The sequence below is a fragment of the Mesoplodon densirostris genome, chromosome 11, assembly GCF_025265405.1.
Source record: "Mesoplodon densirostris isolate mMesDen1 chromosome 11, mMesDen1 primary haplotype, whole genome shotgun sequence".
Taxonomy (NCBI): domain Eukaryota; kingdom Metazoa; phylum Chordata; class Mammalia; order Artiodactyla; family Ziphiidae; genus Mesoplodon; species Mesoplodon densirostris.
In genome coordinates, this window is record NC_082671.1 from 9,875,026 (window position 1) to 9,895,396 (window position 20,371).

Genomic DNA, 20,371 nt, shown 5'->3' on the forward strand with positions numbered 1-20,371 from the left:
TCTTAGAGACACATCAAAATATTGTCCATTTTTAAGCATATCGTGAACATTACTTAATGCCTTACTATTTGTTCTCATGTTTCCTTTACCAGAAATGCCTTTTAAAAATTTTTAACTCTATGAAAAACTTGTTTACACTGTTATCAGACCAATTTTTCTTTCTTCTGTGATCGATTGCTGTGTGAAGTTGCTGTACATATATTGTAATTTGATTTTTATGATTTTGACTCTGCTAATCCGACTCTGCAAATTTAAGTTATTTGAAGCAAGTGATGTTTCATTAATCACTTTTGTATTTCCAAATTCAGTACAATGTCTTACACATAAGAATGTGTCCAGTTATTTTTCTTTTCAAGTTTAAAACTGACCTTTCTGAATTCTCTTCAATGAATAAGAAGTCATTTCAATCAGAAGGATGTCCAGGAAATATCTCCTCTAACAAGGAAGTAAATAAAACAGGTAATATTGGAAGAGTCCCTGAGTCATAATTTTATTGCAGGAGAGAAGTGATAATTAACTATTTTGCTTGATACATGTAAATGTATATGAGTCAAATCTACTTGTATGTCAAAGAGTATTTCTCTTGTAGTCCTCTGTATATTATGTATACACTCAAAATGATGACACTATCAAATGATGACCTAAAGTCAAATAAAATACTTTGACAAGGTATCTGTTTTGGGATATCTATATCTAATTTCATTTATGTATCTCCTATTTTCTCATTTTTGAAACTTATAGCTTTTTAAAAACAAATATATACATGTTTTATTTTCATTGTGAAGACAAAGAACATTATGTTGACAATTTTAACAGTTATATATATTGGATATATTTCCTGATACATTTCTAATTTTGTCATTAAAAAATTGTTTCCCAATATGCATCTTATGAGTCTTGAAGACCAAAATGTTTTCAAAGAAGTGAGTTATTAATTTAAGATAAATTTACTACTAAATTTAAGTGCACACAGTCTATAATGTAAAAATCAGAAGACTTTTTATTTGTAGACAGTAGATTTGCTATGTCAATTAACTGGATGTGATTTGCACTGATGGAAGTCATTCAGTTATATTCTAATTTTTTAATAGTTTGGAAATATCCTGCTTGTTCAAACAACTGGCATCAGTATGGAGAAAACTGCTACTGTTTTTAAAGAAACACACATCCTTGGAAAGAATGTCACCATTATTGCACTGATTTAGATTCAAGATTTCTTAAGTTGAATATTGAAGAAGAGATGGTAAAGACAAGATTTTTGTTTCATAAATTTCAGTATCAGAAAATTTTAGAATGACAGCAATCACTCAGGTTTTATATTCTTCTGAACTACCTTCCATATCATAGTCACAGAAATCTTTGCAATTTGTAATTTTGAATGTGTACTTCAATAACACCTGAGTGGTTTTCCCCAGCACTTGGGGTAAAGTAAAAATAACATGTAGATAAGGTCACTTGTGATCTGATTTCTACCTATTTCTCTTGCTTCCTCTGCTGTTAAGGACTCTCCATAACACAGCTCTAAGGGAAGTGTGCCATGGTCTCCAGCTGTATTAAAGTTATTTAAATTCATCATGGTCCCCCTATGCTCTTTTATGTGACAAATTTTATCTCCTTCACCTCCCATCCCAAACTGTTGTCTCTCGGTTAATACATTCTCATTTTAAAGATTTTAGCTTATTAGACGATCCCCTTGGGAAATATTCTTGGTTCACTAAAACCTGTTAAAATCCCCTGTTAATTCTTCTCCTTTGATCTTGTATTTCTGTTCTTGTAGCATATGTCACTTCTCATTACATAAGCTCATTGAATATTGTTCAATTTTTCAGTGCCTAATTTAAGCAACTACAGTTTTAAGACATTTTGCTCACTTTTACAACCCATAACTTAAGAAAATGTCTAGAATATAATGTGTAGTAAAAAAATTGCTCACTGAATAAATGAGTCATTAGCTCTGGACATGCAGCCTATGGCTGAAGAATTTATGGTTAATCCTTCCAGATTCTCTTGATATATAGAACAGAGAATCCAAAAGGAAGTTTACATGAAATATGAGCATTTAAACTATTATATTCCTCCTTTTCAAGGAAAGCTCTACTTTCTGATTTATTTTCCTCTTCCTCTCTGCAGAATTTTATAACAAAATTGTCAAAAATGCAATGTGGTATGCAAAAAGAAAAGTTTTCAATCAGTTTATACTACAACAACCAACAACTGAAATGTGTTTGGCTAGATGGCACACAACCTACCCTGAACAAGAAAGTCTCTTGCTGTTTTAAAATTATCATGAAAAAGACAGGGATCTAGGACATTAGACATGTGTTTAATTCACAGGGCCACGTTTACTAAGTTAATAATTTCACAAATTGCAAGAAGAAAAAAAGAAACAGAAAGAAATGGAGAAAGAGAGACAGAAAGAAAGGGGGAGAGGGAGGGAGTGAGGGAAACAAAGAATATTAACAAAACCTGGTGTGGGTATTTTAAAAAGTAAAAGAAAGGGGGCTTCCCTGGTGGCGCAGTGGTTGAGAGTCTGCCTGCCGATGCAGGGGACACGGGTTCGTGCCCTAGTCCAGGAGGATCCCACATGCCGCGGAGCGGCTGGGCCCGTGAGCCATGGCCGCTGAGCCTGCACATCTGGAGCCTGTGCTCTGCAGCGGGAGAGGCCACAACAGTGAGAGGCCCGTGTACTGCAAAAAAAAAACAACCAAAAACAAACACACAAAGTAAAAGAAAATGAAATGCATCTAGTATCAATAATGTAAACTATGTAGTAAAGTTCCTTACAGTGAAGAACTTAACGAAGAACAAAATAGTAGGTTCTAAAATTTTACGAAAAAGACAAGTAAAGAATCTCGTCTCTGAACAACACGAGTGAAAAATATTTTTTTTTCTTTTTGAAATAATCACTACTGGATATGTAAGAGCCTTTTATAAATGAAATGTGAATATGAATTACCTTTCACACCTAAAATTAAACTAAAACATTTTTTAGTTTATACATACAGTATGTAATTTAATTTAAACTTCATTATTAAGTATGTGAAAAATGTAGGTGTTATTTTATTTATTATTTATTTATTATTTAGGTAAATATTTATTATTATTTTATGGGTGAAGAAATTAAATCTTAGAGGTGGCCAAAATCATACCGCTTATTCAGTATAAACCTATCACCTATGAGTAATTTATAACACTTTTAGTTTAAAAAGCACTTTCAAATGTATGTCACTTGAGTTGACTATCATAGCAATCCACTAAGGTAAATATGGCATGTTTTATATCTCTATTTAATAGAAAAGGAAACATAAGTCCATAGAGGCTGTTATTGTCCCAGATCTCAAAGCTAGAGACTGGTAAAATTTTGATGAAAACTCAGTTCTAACTCCAAATACTAAGGCTGTTATCTCAAATTGTGAGATACATTCCTTTAGGTAGTTATTGAAATGAAGGAGGAAAGAACCTTTCAAGTTTTTGAAGCCAGGATTTAAAATATAACATGACCATAATATAAAATGAACATAAGTGAATCATAGTAAATTACTTTTCTATGACTTATATGCTTGTATCAAATTCTGGGTAACTTAAAATTGTACAGAAAGACCAAACTACATTTATGTGGAAAGTACATACCCGCATTGTGATGGGCCCACGGACCTCGGACTGACCCCATCATAGAATTATGACTGCCCATCTATCCCACAGATGAATCCAAACTCTTCATTTTTTACAAAGGTTTACTGAATAAAATAAAAATGGGAATTTTTTTCCTGTTTCCTCTCCTTGGGGTGAGTTGATATATTTAGATTAGAAAAGTGAGAATACAGAAAAATTTCACCCATGCAGACATGAAAAAGGAAAGAATGGAAATGAGAATTCATATAGAGCCAGGTAAAATTACTTTAAAATTTTCTCTTGCTATAAAATAAAAAACAAAATGTTAAAAAATGTAATAGCTGTTTTTAGTTCACCTACACTAAGATACTTAAAGATGTTTTTCATCACTGATAGTGAATGATAACACACAGAGTTTTTTATTTATAGTCATCTTATCTTATTTGGTGGTAACTTTATTGGTGGTAATTGCTTTCTTTGCAAGGTAAGTCTGGGTAGGATATATGAATTTTTGTTGAATGGTTTTTCCTAGTATACTTTAATTAAAGTTCTGCCCATATCGTTGTCATCATTTACAAGTTATCATTGTCATCATTAACAAAACTAATCTCACATTTGTTTATATAGTAACATCTTAACATTGCCTAGCAGAGCTCTCAGGAAAAAATAAAAGGTGTTTAATAAATGTGCATAGTGCTTAGATTTTAAAAAATATAAACTGTTTTACATTTGATCATGATAGTTGGAAACAATGAAAATAATTTGTTTCATTTTGCAAGTAAGGTTGTGTGTCACATCTTATAGTAATATCATAACTTCTGATTCTTCAATAAGTATATCCTCCTTACCATCATTAAATAAAGTGGAGCAGAATATACCTCAGAAGTAACAAGTATTCATTGCCTTCAGTAAGTCAATTCAAACACTTAAGAAACAATTAGAATTACCTATAGCACATATATTTTTAGAAATTTTCTTGAGGTTAAAACCTCAAGAGTTTCTTATTTATTGAACAATAGTTGTTAGAAACACACACACAAACACACACAGACACACATCTGATTAGAGAAGGAAGGTCCTGATTCTTGTGGATAAGAACCTCCTGAAAAAATTAAACATGTCCTGAGTTCCTGATTTAGATTTGATACTAGCAATATCCAGTCAATTCTGATCCCTGAAAAGGATATGACAAGTGTTATTCTAATCTCATCTTTCTGTTGAAAAAGCATAGCACAAACCACAGTACTTCCGCCTCTCACTACACAGAAAATTTCCCTTTTTGGTGGAATAAATGTTAGGTCCTAACATCACTTTATGACTTAAAAATGGTGAATTCAGTGATAAGAAGTCACCAGAGTTTTAAGAAACAAATGGTGGGATCACATAATCTCTTTCTGAATTTTTTTCAAAAGTGAAAAATTTGTAATAAAATATGGTTATAAGTACTATGTGGAAAAAATAGAGAAAAAATTAAACTTCTTAATCATTTTGTGCATAGGTTTTTATAAGTTTGAGTAGAATTAAGTATGGTGTATCATATAAGTTGAAACAACAGAGAGATAGCTTTCATATATATACTACATAGGTACATGTATATGCATACATACCTACATGTATATGCATACATATGTATATATGCATATGTGTGTACTTATATGACCTTTTAATAATGAAAATATAAGTGTATACAAAATAAAAATTCCATGATGAATCATCATATGCCTAATTTAAATAATTACCAACTTATGGCCAATATTATTTCATTTATGATATATGAGAGTGTCTCAGATCTATCTCTGCTCCTAAATAGGGCTCTTTTCTCCTTCTTCCTCATGTACACCACTCATTATATTACTCTCTCTTTATTGCTCAGAACAATAGCACCAAATCTCTTACCAGAATAGTAACATAATCAACTAATGTCTTAATGCTCTCATTTTTAGCTATTTATAATTTCTGTTATATTAAGAAATGATGACAGCCAAAAGGAGTTTAAAGAGACTGAATGACTAAAAGTAGCATGGTATCCTGGATGGCATAATGGAACAGAAAATGGATATTAGGTAAAAACTAAAGAAATACGAGTAAAGTATGTTCATTAATAATAATATATCAATATCAGTTCATTCATTGTGAAAAATGCACCATGCTAATGTAAGCTGTTAATAATAAGAGAAACTGGACACTGGGTGTAGGGAACACTCTACTATTTTTGCAATTTTTCTGTAAATTTAAGACTACTCTAAGATAAAAAGTTTATTTAAAAATAAGTATTGGTACTTCTTTATAATGTTATATTCTACAGAAGAGTAATAATCATTATCTTTATTATTATTATAAATTAGATGGGGCAATTTGAAAAAGAAAACCAAAAAATGACTCTAAAGGGAAACAGCTTAAAAAGGAGTCATTCATATGAACTTTCACTCAACATGCGCTTCTGAAAACAGAACTTCAACCAGTAAATCCACAACCTATTCAGTCAATAAGAGAATTATCAAGCAATAATTTTTAGTCAATAGAACAATTACAGACACTGTAACTATTTACTATGTACAATATGTGTGAGATAATTTAACATAGGTAAAAGTCAATTCTGCAAAGTTTGACAAAGCTATAATAATTTTTATGAAATCAATACATTATTTTAAATCTTCCTATAGGGATAACACAAAAGCCAAATATTTTTACAGGAGAGAAATAATAAACTTTCAAGGAAGAAATAATTAAAACATATAAACTTTCCTAAACTATAGGAGAGAAAGGAATTGTTGCTATTTTTTTTCACTATGACTAGAGTTGTGTTGATGTCCAAATTAGATGAGAATGTGTTAACAGGAAAAGGAAAAGTCAATCTTACTGTGAAAATTGTCACAAATTCTTAAAACAGTACCAAACCAAATCAAACAGTATATAAAACTGTCTAGTCTATAGATGACCAAATTGAGTTTATTTCAGGGTTGTAATAATAATTTTCTTTTGGAAGAAAAATTGTCAAATGAAATTTGCTCCAAACAATAGATTAAAGAAATAGAAGATGAATATATCCAGGTGGAATGCATATTTATTATAATTCAACAGCTTTTCATGATAAAAACAATCCTTAGCATATATATCAGAATGTGTATAAACATCATTCTTAACCTGGAGGTATTAGTAGCTTTTTAGAAAATCATTAAGACAAAATGATAATAATACCACTTCTTTTCAATATCATTGAGGAGATTCTCCAGCACATTTAAGACCACCATAGAAAATTAAAAAGAAAAGGACTTAAAAAAAATTTTTTGCTGATGATATATTTATCCACATAGAACATAAAAAATAATTTAATGACCAGTTAATAGAAATAATATTAGTATAACTGAATGTGACATTAATTTGCAAATACTATTAATGTTCAATAATAAACAGAAATAATTAATTAACTTAACAACCACAACAGAAACACTGTAAGGTACTTATGAGTAAATCTAACAGGAATAGACAAGATCTATATTGAATTTATTGTATAATTTTATAGAAATATTTTCAAAAACAACTAAATTTTGATAGGACCACTGAATCTAATAAAGATGTCAATTAATCCTAAAATATTTTAGAGATTCAGTTCAATTCCAATTAATATCCCAGGTTATCCTATGTTCATTAATGCAAAATCCAAGAGTAGACCTATCACTATTGAAGAAGAAAAAATGATGAGGGACTTGTCCTACTAATTTTTAAGACCTTTGCTAAAGCTATGTTCATTACAACAAAGTGACATGAGAATGTAGACAAATTCGATAAATTGAAAGAGAAAAGATACAGACAATGAAAAGCCATGTGAATAGATGAAAAAACAGATGAGGTAGCATTACAGATAAAGTAGGAAATGAGATACTATTAAATAATTACTGTTGTGAAATTTTTTATGCCAATATAAAACACACACTTGAATCTCTACTGTATATACATCATATGCAGAAGAATTAGGAACTTAAATCACAACCCTGGTGTGCATTAAAAAATAAGTAAATATATGAGAGTTGATATCAATTTATAAGATTGATTCAGTATATATTTTATTTATTTTCATTTATTCAAAACATTGAGATACAATATAAAGTAAGATAACAAAACATCATAAAATTTTGAGGAAAAGTAAGGTATCAAAGTCAAAATTCTTAAAAATATACTAAGGAAATAAGGAAAGCAAATTTGTTGACATGTTTCAACTTGGACAATAAACAATTTTATTCAACATAGGTTTTTTAGTGACTACTATTTGCTAGGTGCTTTTCTAAGCCATGAAAATGTTAAACAATCTAGGCAAAATTTCTTGCCATCATGGAGTTTACATTTTAGTGTAGGTGATAGAAAAATAGACCAGAAAGTGTGAAACAAGTTCAAGAATAAACAAGATAAGTGAATATGAAACAAGTTGAAGGAAAAAAGAATAATTTTATCTTCTGACAGTCTTCGACCAATATTCTTTTCAGCTAATCCACATTTTCCATTGACTATTTTAGAGTAAAATTAGATCTCTATATATGAAATGTAGGCTGACATTTACAACCACATTTTAAAAAAATATTTGGTTTATAAAAGGAAATGAATGTGGGCTTTTTATGGGGAAATCTAAATCACACTTACTTGAAGAGCTATTTTTTATGTTAGTGGCTTTTTTTTTTTTTTGCGGTACATGGGCCTCTCACTGTTGTGGCCTCTCCCATTGCAGAGCACAGGCTCCAGATGCACAGGCTCAGTGGCCATGGCTCACGGGCCCAGCCACTCCATGGCATGTGGGATCTTCCCAGACCAAGGCACGAACCCGTGTCCCCTGCATCAGCAGGCGGACTCTCAACAACTGCGCTACCAGGGAAGCCCTAGTGGCTTTGTTTTTAACTGATATTATGTGTCTCTTAAATAAAAGACCAAGAAAAAGAGATAGCAATAGGGTATAAACAGAACACCTAGTATTTCATTTAGTTTAAATAAGAACTTAGAGTCCTGTCGGAAAGTCACAAAACATACCTACAAGTACAGTTTCTGGAAATAGGTAAAGCTGAGCATGGAGAGCTATGGTGTCATATGTAAAGCCCTGCTACATAAATTAATGGAGTGAGGAAAGGATTCTTTTTCTTTGAAGTGGCGGTGGTGGGGGCAAAGTGTCTTTAATTAATTAATTGAGGTGTGATTGACATATAACATTATATTAGTTTTAAATATATGACATAATGATTCGATATTTGTATATATTGAAAAAAGATCACCACAACATCTAGTTAACATCCTTCCTTAAGGATTCTTAAAGAGATATATTCTGCATTAGGATGGTGAGCTAAAAAACTTAAAAGGCAGGGGAGAAGTTAAAAAACTTACTTGTAGGGCTTCCCTGGTGGCGCAGTGGTTGAGAGTCCACCTGCCGACGCAGGGGACACGGGTACGTGCCCTGGTCCGGGAAGATCCCACATGCCGCGGAGCAGCATGGCCATGGCTCCGCAATGGCTCATGGCCATGAGCCATGGCCGCTGAGCCTGTGCGTCCGGAGCCTGTGCTCCGCAACGGGAGAGGCCACAACAGTGACAGGCCTGTGTACTGCAAAAAAAGAAAAAAAAAACCTTACTTGTATAAAGAGACAATATGTACAAAGAAATTCCAAAATCTTTCTCAATGCTAAGCATATATTCACCTTGCATCTGTCATCATGGAACATTTATTGAGGATGTGCTGAATAGTAGTGATGTTTCAGTGACATGTGAAATTGCAGAAAGACATGACATTGCTTTCAGAAAACATACCTTCTAATGAATGGAATAAAACAAACAAAATGAATTTATGCAGAAAGAGTAATTTGAGTACAAAAGTACATGTATAGGTTGCATAAGGACATATTTATCTGACCTTTTAAAACCACTGGATATAGAAATGTACAATTTTGCTTTGCAAACAGCCTGGGTTCAAGTCATCTGAGAATAACTGCCACCACTTCAACAAACTATGCAGAAACTAAATTTGTTAAGTGAGAAAAACCACCATGGCCTAATCCGCAGGCCTTCTTGACCAGTAAATAACAGTCTGGTTAACATGACTGAGCCTGAATTAAGCTCTTCCTGTGTACCATAAAGGGAGAAGGTAGTGAGGCACAATGCAATTTTGTGGTGAGAAACAGTCCTCTGGGCAGGATACTGACTTCAAGCTGTGACTCTAAAAATAGATGTGGTCAGGGGTGTTTACTGGACCATTGCCTAGAAACGCAAGCATATGATGTATGGCCATGACCAAGGGAAACTTTTGTAGTCTTGACTTTTTTGTAAATGTGTTTGGATTAATAAGAGACATGACAAAAAGATTCTAAAATTCACATGAGCAATGAAGTAAATAAATGGGACAGGGAGAAACAGAGCTGAGTCTGGATATGCATGGGCATGTTGAAGCAGAACTGAAATGCTGAGTGACAAAAAAGTGAAAAATCTGCAAACACACTTGAAAAAATATTTATTCAGAACCTAAATATTTATTCAGAACACTTAGCGGGTATTACGTACTGTGCAAGTAACATATAATGCCAACTAGCACATTGTAGTAGAATGAACACAAGGCAGATAATTCATAAATCTTGAACTTCAGCAGGGAGGGAAAGAGAATAGATCACCATCTTGGCAACTGTTATTGCTTGACACAGTTTCCTGAGCTTGTAATGGGTAAATAATTTCTTGGCCCCATCTCAGTTGAAACCTTCTGTAATTCTAAAAAAAACAATTCTACTGAGATGTCATTTCTTTCACAAAGAAATATTTTCATTATATTAACTTAGTCCATGCTAGAAAACTTCATTTTTTGTTTAATATCCATCTATATAATATAATGAAACTGAACATTTTTTCTCCTCCTGTGGTATTAACTTAGAATTTGAGAATAAACAGCATGTAAATAGTAACTCTTTTCAAAATTGCTCTCAAGTAAATCACATGCATGACTTACAAATTAGAGGACTTCAAATTTCTATTAGCATCCTAGTTATTTTTCTTTGTTTGATTGCTTGTTTATTTGCCATTTAACCTTACATTTCCTGCCACAGCAGTAATCTCCACATTCATGGAAAAAAAGAAAGATGTTATTTACAACTTCTGCATCTTGCATCCAAGTGGATTTTGTGTTTACTTCAGTACTTTAAATATCAAAGAATAGTAGAATTTTGTAAATATCATGAAATTTGGACAGTACTTGTCCCAGGTGCCCAAGGAAATAGAGTTAGGAATAAGACAGCACTTTTCCCAAGGAAAAAGGCTCATTAGTTGAAGATCTAGGTAGAACCAAGATCTCCCAAGTCACAACCTTTTTTTTTAATGCACTTAATAACAGTTGGTCTAATTCTAATTTATTTATTGCTTCTTCAGTTGTTCCCAGTAGATTCATTTGTGTACACAAGAATGAAAATGCATTCAGTTTAAGCTCTACAATTCTCACATTATCCTCTTGGAGAGTTTGAAAATAACTACTAAAAGCTTACAATGTTCCTTCTGTGGTGTTAGCCCATCTCCTGGAGCCTTTTTATACTGCATTAATTTTTTTCTCCATTATTTTACACAGAATTAACAACATCAAAGCATAACAGAATATATAATTAAACATACAAATAGGAAACTGTTGTATTTTCATCAAGGCTGTTTCCTGTTTATTGTTTGAGCTAGTATCTGTTAAGGATTTCTGTGTGTCAAGCATATTGTTTGGCAATGGATATACATAGTTTAATAAAGTATAAAGCACAATCCCTATCATCGAATTGTCCACAATCTATTTAAGGCATAGACATAAGCATATGGTTTTAAATTAATATGAATTTGCAATGGTAGACACAATTACTGGGTATTAGAGAAGATAGGATTATACATAACAATTTTGCAATGGATTACCAGTATCAACTATGAGAAAATGGTGCTAGGGAAGATCTCCTGGATTAGGTGATTTGGAGGGAGTGTTTTTTTTAAAAATATGTTAGATATCAAGTTGAACGGGGTTAACACATACCAAGAATTGGAGATGGAAATGACAAAGACTAAGAAGAAAGAGACAGTAAAATGAATAAAGAGAGCTATACACACTCCAGTATTGTTGGTTTATTAGGTGGGGTTATGAATATCTGGAGATGGATGGAACCTGGACAGTCTGGAAGGACAAGAAGTGGGTGTGTGTGAGTGAGAAGAAGAAAGATTCATAATCTAAGCTTGAATAGTACCATAGAGTCAATAAAAGCCCTTTGAGGAGGGCTTTTATCCTTTTAGTCCTAAGAAAGGATTGACAAGGTCAGATTTCCATACTGTGGGTAGACAATTTGACCTGTTCAGAGGACAATAGATTTGATACAGATGGGAATAAAGAACAAATAAGAAAAATAGTTAGGAACAGTAGAAGTAAATAGTGTTTTTATCCAAAAGTGTGATGTTAGGAATTGTGAAGACGACAATAATTGGGAGGTTACTGACATAGATGATGACATTAAATCTGACAGTAGGTGAAGACAAGAGTGGGGAGAGGGAAAGGATAAGAGAGATGCATACGTTTTTAGTTTTTACTGAATGAAATAATGATGATACCATTGATATAGAGGATACTAGAGTAAGCAGTTTAGGGAAGGGGATGATGACCTAATATACAGACATAATAAGGTGTAAAGCCAGTTGGGATTTTTAACCCATTTCTATTTTAAAATACAAATGGGCCTCACGGGCCTTAGTTTTATGATTCAAAACACGAAATTTTACTTTCTAAATATTTTTAATGTTAGACGGTTTGTTTAAAAAATACTCTGTAGAATTTTCTCTTAATAAGAAATGTCAAGAAGACAGGTTAAAAAAGAAATTTTAAAAAGTGATGTGTTCTCAAGGTTAACATGAATAATCATTATTACACTAAAATAGGATTTGAGTGGTGGTTCCCGATGTGATTAAAAAACAGAAAGCCAAATATTTCCTTGTAATTAAATGTTGTTTTAGATTATTAAAGACATATATGCTTGTATCTTTAAGAGCAATGACTCACATTTTCAGTCTCAGTGGAGTGATGCAGTCAAAAGAATGAAAACCATCTAAAAAGTACTTTCAAAAATGTGTACCTTGGGCTTCCCTGGTGGCGCAGTGGTTGAGAGTCCACCTGCCGATGCAGGGGACACGGGTTCGTGCCCCAGTCCGGGAAGATCCCACATGTCACGGAGAGGCTGGGCCTGTGAGCCATGGCCGCTGAGCCTGCATGTCTGGAGCCTGTGCTCCGCAACGGGAGAGGCCACAACAGTGAGAGGCCTGCATACCGCAAAAAATAATAATAATAAATAAATAAATAAATAAAAATAATGGTCAAGAACTTCCCAAATCTGCTGAGGGATTTTGATATCCACATTTATGAAGCTCATGAGTCACCAATCAAAATCAACTTAAAGAGATTCTCTCCAAGACACATTATAATAAAACTGTAAAAAAAAAATCAAGGACACAGAGATAGTCTTAAAACCAGTGGGAGAAAAAGAAGCTATAACTTACAGGGGAACTCCTAGAGGGCTATGAGGAGATTTCCAGGCAAAACCTTACAAACCAGGAGAGAGTGGGATAGGGCCAGGGAAAAAACTGCCAAGCAAGAATATTCAACCTGGCAAAGTTGTCCTTCAGAATTGAAAGATAAAGATCTTCTCAAAAAAACAAACAAAAGCTGAGGGAATTCATCATCACTAGATCTGTCTTATGAGAAATGCTGAAAGGGGTTCTTTAACCTGAAATGAAAGGATGCTAATTAGTAACATGAGAACATAGAAAATATACAGGACATTGGTCAAGGTCAAATCCAGAATACTCTAATACTGAAATAGTATAAAGTTTAAAGGAAAAGAATATTAGAAATAACTATAGCAAAAATAATTTGTTTTTAAACACACAATATAAAAAGAGGTAAATTGTGATATGAAAAACATAAAAAGAGTGAGTAAAAAGGTAAGGTTTGTTTTGCAACTGAAGTTGTTATCAGCATAAAATAGATTGTTATATCTATAGCATGTATTATTTAAGCCTGATGGTAACCACAAAGTGAAAACCTATGATAGATTCACAAAAAATAAAGAGAAGAGAATCAAAACATACCACTATGGGAAATTATCAATTTGCAAACAAATGCAGCAAGAGAAAGAGAAAAGAACAAGGAAACTACAAAACATCCAGAAAACAATAAAATGGCTTAAGTAAGTGCTTACCTGTTAATAATTACCTTAAATGTAAATGGATTGAATTCTCCAACCAAAAGGCATAGAGTGACTGGATTGATAAGAAAACTGAGACCCAACTACATATATACTCATAGGGACTCACTTCAGCTTTGAGAATCCACTTAGGCTAAAAGTGAAGGGATGAAAAACGATATTCCACAGAATTGGAAACCAAAATAAAGAAGGGGTAGTGATACTTATAACAAACAAAATAGAATTTAAACAAAAATGTAACAAGAGCTAAAGAAAGTCCTTGCATATAATGATAAAAGAGTTATTCATCAAGAAGATATAACAATGCAAATATACATTCAACTTCAACAAATACTAACAAATGTGATGGAAGAAAGAGGCAACAATACAATAATAATATGGAACTATAATACCCACTATCATCAAATGATAGATTATCTAGACAGAAAATCAACAAAGGAAATGTTAAACTTGAAATATATTCTAGCCCAAGTGGACATAACAGACATATATAGAACATCCCAGCCAAAAGAAGCAAAATATACATTCTTATCAAATATATATAGACCATTCTCCAGGATAGGTCATATACTGATCATAAAAAAAGTCATAGTAAATTTAAGAAGATTGAATCATACCAAGCATCTTTTCTGACCACAATGGTATGACTAGAAATCAATTACAAGAAAAATACAGGAAAGTTTACAATTATGTGGACATTAAACAACAAGCCCCTGAACAATCCATGGGTAAAAGATAAGATCAAAAGAGAAATTTAAAAGTATCTTGAGACAAAAGAAAATGGAACAGAATATATCAGAATTTGTGGGATGCAGCAAAAGCAGTTTTAAGAGGGAAATTTATAAAGAAATACCAACATTAAGAAGAAAGAGATCAAATGAACAACCTGAACTTCCACTTCACAGAACCTCAAAAAGAAGAACAAACTAAGGCCAAAGTTAATAGAAAGAAGGAAATAACAAGATCAGAGGGGAGATAAATAAACTAGAGATAAAAAACAATAAAAAAGATTAATAAAACTAAGAGCTGTTTTTTTTAAAAAAACATAAACAAGATAGACATTGTATTTGTAAGACTAAACAAGAAAAAAAGAAAGAGGACTCAAGTAAATATAATTATAAATGAAAGAGGTGGCATTCAACTGTTATCACACAAAGGATGCAAAGGATCATAGGAGGCTCAGTGAACAATTATACAACATTAAATTGGGGAAACCTAGAAGAAAAAGGAGAAATCACAAATGACACCACAGAAAAACAAAGGATTATAAGAGACTATATGCTAATAAAATGGACAACCTGGAAGAAATGGACAAATTCTTGGAAAGGTACAATTTTCCAAGACAGAACCAGAAAGAATTAAAAAATATAAACAAACCTATCACAAGCAATGAAATTGAAACTGTAATTTAAAATCTTCAAACAAACAAAAGTCCAGGACCAGATGGCTTCACAGACAAATTCTATCAAACATTTAAATAAGAGATAACACCGATCCTTCTCAAACTCTTCCAAAAAATTGCAGAGAGAAGAACACTCCCAAATTCATTCTATGAAGCCACCATCACCCTGATACCAAAACCAGAAAAAGATATCAAAAAAAAGAAAATTATAGACCAATATCACTGATGAACATAGATGCAAAAATCCTGAACAAGATACTAGCAAACAGAATCCAACAACATATTAAAAGGATCATACACAACCATCAAGTGGGATTTACCCCAGGAATGCAAGAATTCTTCAATATATGCAAATCAATCAATGTGATACACCATATCAACAAATTAAGGAATAAAAACCATATGATCATCTCTATTGATGCAGAAAAAACTTTTGGCAAAATTCAACACCGATTTATGATAAAAACTCTCCAGAAAATGGACATAGAGGGAACCTACCTCAACATAATAAAGGTCATATATGACAAACACATAGGAAACATCATATTCAATGGTGAAAACCTGGAAGCATTTCCACTAAGATCAGGAACAAGACAAGGATGTCCACTCTTGTCACTCTTATTCAACATAATTTGGAAGTCCTAGCCATGGCAATCAGAGAAGAAAAAGAAATAAAAGGGATACAAATTGGAAAGGAAGAGGTAAAACTGTCACTGTTTACAGATGACGTGATACTATACATAGAAAATCCTAAAGATGCCACAGAAAACTACTAGAACTAATCAATGAACTTGGTAAGGTTTCAAGATACAAAATTAATACACAGAAATCTCTGGCATTCCTATACACTAAAATAGAAGAATCAGAAAGAGAAATTAAGGAAACAATCCCATTTACCATTGTAACAAAAAGAATAAAATACCTAGGAATAAACCTACCTAAGGGGGCGAAAGACTTGTACTCAGAAAACTATAAAAAACTGATGAAAGAAATCAAAGATGACATAAACAGATGGAGAAATATACCATGCTTTGGATTGGAAGAATCAATATTGTGAAAATGACTATAATACCCAAAGCAATCTATAGATTCAATGCAATTCCTTTGAAACTACCAATGGCATTCTTCATAGAATTAGAACAAAAATTTTTACAACTTGTATGGAAACACAAAAGACCCCAAATAGTCAAAACAATCTTGAGAAAGAAAAATGGTGCTGGAGGAATCAGGCTCCCTGACTTCAAACTATACTACAAAGCTACAGTAATAAAGATAGTATGGTACTGGCACAAAAACAGAAATAAAGATCAATGGTACAGGATAGAAAACCCAGAGATAAACCCACGCACATATGCTCACCTAATTTATGACAAAGGAGGCAAGAACATACAATGGAGAAAAGACAGCCTCTTCAATAAGTGATGCTGGGAAAACTGGACAGCTACATGTAAAAAAATGAAATTAGAACACTACCTAACAACATACATAAAAATAAATTCTAAATGGATTAAAGACCTAAATGTAAGACTGGACACTACAAAACTCTTAGAGGAAAACATAGGAAAAACACTCTTTGACATAAACCACAGCAAGATTTTTTTGACCTACCTCCTAGAGCAATGGAAATAAAAATAAACAAATGGGACCTAACTAAACTTAAAAGCTTGTGCACAGCAAAGGAAACCATAAACAAGACAAAAAGACAACCCACAGAATGGGAGAAAATATTTGCAAATGAAACAACGGACAAAGGATCAATCTCCAAAATATACAAACAGCTCATGGAGCTCAATATCAAAAAAACAAACAACCCAATTTAAAAATGGGTGGAAGACCTACATAGACATTTCACCAAAGAAGACATACAGATGGCCAAGAGGCACATGAAAACATGCTCAACATCACTAATTATTACAGAAATACAAATCAAAACTACAATGAGGTATCACCTCACACCAGTCAGAATGGACATTATCAAGAAATCTAGAAACAGTAAATGTTGGAAAGGGTGTGGTGAAAAGGGAACCCTCTTGCACTGTTAGTGGGAATGTAAATTGATATAATCACTATGGAGAACAGTACGGAGATTCCTTAAAAAACTAAAAATAAGGACTTCCCTGGTGGCACAGTGATTAAGAATCCACCTGCCAATGTAGGGAACATGGGTTCAAGCCCTGGTCCAGGAAGATCCCACATGGCATGGAGCAACTAAGCCCAAGCACCACAACTACTGAGCCTGCGTGCCACAACAACTGAAGCCTGCACGCCTAGAGCCTGTGCTCCACAATAAGAGAAGCCACCGCAGTGAGAAACCACGCACCACAACAAAGAATAGCCCCCACTCGCTGCAACTAGAGAAAGCCTGCATGCAACAACAAAGACCCAAAGCAGCCAAAAATAAATAAATTAATTAATTAATTAATTTAAAAAATTACAAAAAATAGAAATACCATATGACCCAGCAACCCCACTACTGGGCATATACCCTGAGAAAACCATAATTCAAAAAGATGCATGTACCACAATGTTCATTGCAGCACTATTTACAATAGCCAGGACATGGAAGCAACCTACGTGTCCATTGACAGATGAATGGGTAAAGAAAATGTTGCGTACATATACAATGGAATATTACTCAGCCATAAAAAGAAACGAAATTGAGTTATTTGAGGTGGATGGACCTAGAGTCTGTCATACAGAATAAACTGTCAGAAAGAGAAAAACAAATACCATATGCTAACACATATATATGGAATTTTTTAAAAAAATGGTACTGATGAACCTAGCGGCAGGCCAATAATAAAGACACAGACATAGAGAATGGACTTGAGGACACAGGGTTGGGAGGGGAAGCTGGGGCAAAGTGAGAGAAGTATTGACATATATACACTACCAAATGTAAAATAGCTAGTGGGAAATAGCTGCATACACAGGAAGATCAGCTCCATGTTTTGTGACCACCTAGAGAGGTGGGATAGGGAGGGTGGGAGGGAGGCTCTAGAAGGAGGGGATATGGGGACATATGTATGCATATGGCTGATTTGCTTTGTTGTACAACAAAACTAACACAGCATTGTGAAGCAATTATACTCCAATAAAGATGTATTAAAAAAAAAAAGAAACCTTTATTCTAAGTGAATACCTGGATATGCAGAAGGGAAAGAAGAGTTGAAAAAATTATGTGGATATATTTAAATGGATATTGAGTCAACAAAATGTTAACAATAAAGTTTCAAATTTTAAAATACATATTTGTATTCAAATTCAAGGGAGCAAATACGGCATAAGCAGTAAATAAATGTAGAAGGTAGTTATGTCTTTTCACTTTTCGAGAAAGAATAAAGGTACTAATTTGTTAGACTTTTATGAGTTAAGAATTTATGCTGTAAAATGTGGGGCACTAATAACATAATATTTAAAACATATTAAACTGACAACCTCTTACAGAGGACAGTTAAAATAGTTATTGTGAAAGATAAAAAGAAAACAACAAAAAAGTGGAGTTCAAAGAAATGGTAGCATTCATCTCTGATTAAGGCTAACAATATTATACTTAATTAATTATATATATACATACATTATATACTATACATACTTATATATAAAGAATATGTGTAAATATATCTTATAATAATTTTTAAATTATGTTAAATATAGAATAACTTCCAATTTAAATTCTAAGAATATTTATATTTAAAATAACTGTTCACTATCTTAATGAGAAACTCCTTTAACAAAAGCCTAAAGAAAGAGGAAAGTAAAAAGATGAAAAATATACCATGCAACACAAGCCAGTAGAAAATTGCTATAGTTAGTATACTGTTATAATAGAAGGCAAAAACCGTATTAGAAATAATGAAGCATGTTTCATAATGATAGATAGAGTATCTAAACTATTAGCAATGTTTTTAAAAAAACCTTTATGTACTTAATAATACAAGTTCAACATAAGTTTGAAAAAAGTGAACTATTACAAATAGAGATTTAAACAATTCTCTCTCACTGCTTACAAACAAGCAGATATCAGTAAGGCTAAAGAAAGATTTAAACTAGACAACTAATCAATACATATATGTAGAACACATACTATATACTTGTATGGACTATTCATATTTTTTTACATAGAAATTTTCAAAAAATACACTATAAGTCATATTTCCAAGCATATTCATATAAAAATATAGAAGTGGTGTCACTGCAGTAGCTGCTAGCCAAGTTTGGCAAGTGGGCATTTGAAATGTGGGTATTCAAATTTAATTTTAATTAGTTAAAAAAATAATATTTTAATATTGGTTCCTCTTTCACACCAGCCACTTTTAACAAAGATGTGGAATATTTCTAGCTTCACAGAAAGTTCTCTAACCAAATAGAATGCTCTTTACTATATGCAGAAGTCAATAACCAAAAATTTGAAAATCCTTATATGGTGTTAAATTCAGTAATAAATGTCTAAGTAACAGATGGACCATAGAAATGACCACAATGAACGTTCAAAATTTTTAGAAGAATTACAAGGAAAATATAAAACCAAATGTCTGTCTTATGACGTATTGATTGCCTTAAATTCTTACCTTACAAACTAAATAAAACAAAACAAAGCAGAAATTCAAGCATGCATCACAAGAAACTAAAAATGGAAAAGCTAAATTTAGGTGAAATTAAAACCAAACGAAGTAGAAGGAAGAAAAAAATAAATAGTACAAAATCAAGACAAATAACAAAATTACAATAGAGAGGAGCAAGGCCAAATGTATTCTCATTGAAAACATTTAATAAAATTGATAAAAGACTGCTGAAAGAAAGGTGAGGAGAGGGAATCCCTGACGGTTCAGTGGTTAGGACAATGTGCTCTCACTGCCGAGGCCTCGGGTTCATTCCCTGGTCAGGAAACTAAGATCCCACAAGCCATGCGGTGTGGCCAAAAAAAAAAAAAAATTTTGAGAAGAAACAAGTCTTTTATGTCTATAATAAATATGGGGATACCATGTGGTTTTTACAGATATCAAACAGATTAAAAAGCAATATTATGAAAACATTTTAGTATCTATAAAAAATAGAAAAATCCTAAATTGCAAATTACCAGTATGCATCACAACAAATAGAAACCTGAGTAAACCTAACACATATTGTAA